This window comes from Pleurodeles waltl, unplaced genomic scaffold, assembly GCF_031143425.1.
Source record: "Pleurodeles waltl isolate 20211129_DDA unplaced genomic scaffold, aPleWal1.hap1.20221129 scaffold_67, whole genome shotgun sequence".
Classification (NCBI taxonomy): Eukaryota; Metazoa; Chordata; class Amphibia; order Caudata; family Salamandridae; genus Pleurodeles; species Pleurodeles waltl.
This window is the reverse complement of record NW_027150384.1, coordinates 1,529,334-1,533,669: the sequence shown is the minus strand read 5'-3', so window position 1 is coordinate 1,533,669 and position 4,336 is coordinate 1,529,334. Positions and strand designations below refer to the sequence as shown.

Below are 4,336 nucleotides of genomic sequence, written 5' to 3'. Positions count from 1 at the left end.
GACGCTAGGCTGGTTAGAGGCATTTTTTTTTGCCTCTAACCAGCCTAACGTTATTTTTTGGTGCAAAACTCCCTTCTCCTCTATACCGCCACCCCCACCCAGCTAACGTCATTTTTTTATGCTAGCCCACCCTTTGCACCGACTTGCGCCATTCCATAAATATGGCGCCCGGCTGGTGCTCAGGAATGGGGCAAGCCGGTGCAAAACCTTTTGATGCAAAACTGCATTAGTGCAATTTTGCAACAAAAAGTATCAATATACCCCTCAGTGCCTGAGTTTCTCAGTTTCTCACACTCTCTTAACTCACTCTCAGTGCTTGAGTCTCTCACCCTCTCTTAACTCACTCCTAGTACCTAAGTCTCTCAGTCTCTCACACCATCTTAACTCTCTCAGTGCATGAGTCTCTCACCCTCTCACACTTTCATAACTCACTCCCGGTGTCTAAGTCTCTCACTCTAACTCACTCCCAGTGCCTGACTTTCCCTGATGGTCCCTCAGTTGTTGTCACTTTTGCTTTATGATTCTATGCTCAGAGTCTGGACATTTCCTGCCTGTGTTTGTGTAAAGACTGGTGCCTGCCTGTGACAGTGCCTGCAGCATGTGCAGTGCCTGTGAGTGATGGAAGCAGCTGTCCTGCTGTCTGACTGTAAAGGGACAGAGCCCGATGTCAGTCTGTCCTTGAAGCAGCTGAATGTATAAAGAGATTGTAAATAGAAATGATGTTATATGTGGGTCCTATGGAGTCCTAGAGCGCATTAGAACAATAAAAGGAGCAGCTGTTGTGAGTTAGAGGAGAAAAGAAAAGTGTGTTTCCGCCCGGTCTCGATCCGGGGACCTTTCGCGTGTTAGGCGAACGTGATAACCACTACACTACGGAAACCCGCATGAAACATACCGAGGCAGCTTCAGCTCTGGGAACCTGCTGGAAGTAAATGCAGTGCGGTATATCCAGTGTACTGAATTCTGCACACCCAGGAGGGCTCTCAGTGCATACAACTGAATGCTACACAGATAGGCCTCTGACTGATCACTCAGCAGTGACTGATGCACAGATAGGTCTCAGGGAAGGGATCTCTCACTGATCACTCAGCAGTGCACAGATAGGTCTCAGGGAAGGGATCTCTCACTGATCACTCAGCAGTGACTGATGCACAGATAGGTCTCAGGGAAGGGATCTCTCACTGATCACTCAGCAGTGCACAGATAGGTCTCAGGGAAGGGATCTCTCACTGATCACTCAGCAGTGACTGATGCACAGATAAGAGGTCTCAGGGAAGGGATCTCTCACTGATCACTCAGCAGTGACTGATGCACAGATAGGTCTCATGGAAGGGATCTCTCACTGATCACTCAGCAGTGACTGATGCACAGATAAGAGGTCTCAGGAAAGGGATCTCTCACTGAGCTCCATCACTAACCAGTGTCTGCACTGCTGAGAGGTCTTCGCTCTGCACACTCACAAGTAGATTCTGTATAAACCATTTGTGACTGGTGAACTGGAATGTGCAGGGATCAAGGCTTCCTGTCGGGCGTGAGAACAATGCAATCCTGTATCACGAAGCCCCACAGTAGAGACATCAGTCTTCCCCTCACAGCTGTGACATGCTCACTGCTTCACTCTCACACGTCTCTCTCTGTGTCAGTCTCACACTCCCTCACACTCTCCACGGGGGTCTCACTCTGACGCCCACGGCAGTCACTCGGTTCTCTTCTCTCACTTGCACTGTTGGGACATCCCAGCCGCGTTTCCAGCATCAGATTGTTTCCTGTGAGGGTGAAAGGTCGCACAGTCGAGTCAAGGTGGCTTTTTAAATCCATCTGGGGCTGAAGCCCCCCGGTTTGTTCTTTCTCTGCGCGGATTCCCACACAATGTATGTGATGTGCTGCGATGACGTCACCATTGCGTCACATGTAAGTGCTCCAACGTCTAGTGATGGGGTTAATATGCAAATGAGTGGTTGTAAGACTTGAGAACCGCCCGAGCTCCCACAAGAGAGGCCACGTGTGGAATGAGATCGGTGGGGCGCCAGCAGCTGTTAAAGTGGGATTCTAGGCGCTGGCTTCAGTGAAGCTGACTCTGGCTGTGCGTGTTGTGATTGGATGACAGCTCAGATGCACCCAGGGGTAGGAGGTGGACCCCAGATATGAATAAAACAGGAGCACCATGTCTGCTTAAATAGGTACAGAAAGAGGAGACGGGGGCCCACATCAGTAAGTCTGTAGCCCGGATAGCTCAGTCGGTAGAGCATCAGACTTTTAATCTGAGGGTCTAGGGTTCAAGTCCCTATTCGGGCGGAACATTATTTATTTATTTTTTTCAACATTTACCTGTTATTAAACAGTATTAAAATGATCAATGATTTTTTCCTGCTTTTCACTCTTTCATCTCTTGCTAACATTTAATCTGTTATCACTCCGGTTTCTTAAAGCCAGCAGCGCCCCCTGCTGACATTATAGCAGTTTTCAGTGACGTTTCATAGTCAGACACTGGTTTGTGCCACGTGGCCCTTCCTTGCCGCCACTAACCACGGTGAGAGAGTGAGTCTGGTGCAGCCACAAGCACAGCACCAGATTACCCCCCACAGACGCCCTCAGAGTTACTCACAAACCACAGACCGCTTCCCCAGGAGACACAAGCACAGCACCAGATTACCCCCCACAGACCCCTCAGAGTTACTCACAAACCACAGACCGCTTCCCCGGGCCGCACAGATGCGGCTCTGAGCCCAGATGCAAGCAGTGGTTCCAGATGGGAGGGGGTGCAGCTCTGTGGTGTCAGGCTGTGTGTGTGGCGCTGTGGGGCAGAGCAGCAGACCCTGCCACAGCAGAGAGGGCTCTGCAGCGCTTTCTCCACAGTGAAGCAACCCCGCCTGCTGCGCTGTTTGTGCAACTTTATGGTAAAACTGTCCCAAAGAATCACCAACCTCGGTGCAAGAAGAGGGTGCAGGTCCCCCTGGGAGCTCTGTGGCCTTGTAGACACACTCGGCTTGTGGCCTCCTCTCTCCATCGAGTCACGTGCCTGGATGACGTGTAACACCTTATAATGCTCGGTTTGGGGGACTTTATCCCATGTATGCAATGTGGGGGTCACTCGTGTAAGTGACAATTGAAAAAGTTGCTTCACAATCCTTTGTTATCACTAACATAGGTAGATTGGGCAGTGAAATAGCACAGTGTTATATGGCTGCCACTGACACCTCTTGTGATCTGCAGCTTATGATCTGCAGCTCGAGAGTTTAAATCCTGGGAAGGGTAACTCAGCTTTCCATTATTTCAAACCTAGTACACTGAGCATTTAAATTATAGAAACACCCGTTATTTACAGTGCTTAGAAACAGCAGGTAGAGCTGCAATAATGAACATCTTTATTAGTGCTTGGTAATCAGTGAATCAGTGCTTAATTTGTAAATATGTAAGTGCCAGGAGACCTCTGGAGGCCACTGAACAGCCTCAGGCGTCTGTGCCTTTCTAAGGGTCCTCTCTGGCATTTTTCAGGGGGACAATAAATATGACAGACATTGGTGACATTGGGTGCACGTCAGTGCTTAATTTGAGCCGGTGGCTGCCGGTGGAGGGTCAGACAAGCATTTTTAGGGACTGGGACTTATTTTATCGCATCGGATATTTCTTAAGAGCACAAGAGAGAAAAGCACATTAAGAGGAAAGAAGGAGGAAGAGAAAGATGGAAAACCTGTCACAGAGGGAGAAAGCAGGAACCTGCAAGAGTGAGATCAAGGAGCAGGGAGTGTCTGGTAGTGGATTAAAGAGGCATGAAGAGGGTTGAAGATTGCACACCTTGGTTTTCAGTGCACTGACATTCAATAGTGCCGGCTGCAGTCTTCTGAGCAGAGCTTTGGGCACCGGCTCTGATTATTTTACAGATTAAGTACTGCTGCACGAGCACACATACGCACACACGTGCACACGCACACACATGCACACACATGTGCACACATGTGCGCACACACACACACATGCACACACACACACACCCACGCACACACACACACACACTTACAATTTCTGTAGTTTTACCATATTTTTCGATTCTGTGCTTTGAATAATACTGAGTACTGTATCGCAGCGGTACTCAACATTTTGACTTTTTTGGACCCCAATGAATCATGACTGGAAAGACCAAGCTGCTGCATCCCTCCTGTCTTCTTGCTTTTCCCTCATTTTCATTGCTTTCTCTGTGTCTTTTCCCTATTTTTTGAGTGCCTTCTCAATGCATTTCCCTTGTTTTCACTGCTTTCTCCTTGCTTTTTCCCTCATTTTCACTGCTTTCTCCGCGATTTTTCCCATTTTTAAGTCCCTACTCCTTGTTTTTCCCTCG

At 48.8% G+C, this 4,336-nt stretch overlaps 2 non-coding genes across 2 annotated transcripts; one reads left to right on the top strand and one right to left on the bottom strand.

The window, feature by feature from the left end:
• Window positions 1–807: 807 nt before the first annotated feature.
• TRNAV-AAC (transfer RNA valine (anticodon AAC)) lies at window positions 808–880 on the bottom strand. The gene has a single exon. It is a non-coding gene; the product is annotated as a tRNA-Val (tRNA).
• Window positions 881–2,222: 1,342 nt separating this feature from the next.
• TRNAK-UUU (transfer RNA lysine (anticodon UUU)) lies at window positions 2,223–2,295 on the top strand. The gene has a single exon. It is a non-coding gene; the product is annotated as a tRNA-Lys (tRNA).
• The last annotated feature ends 2,041 nt before the right edge of the window (window positions 2,296–4,336 follow it).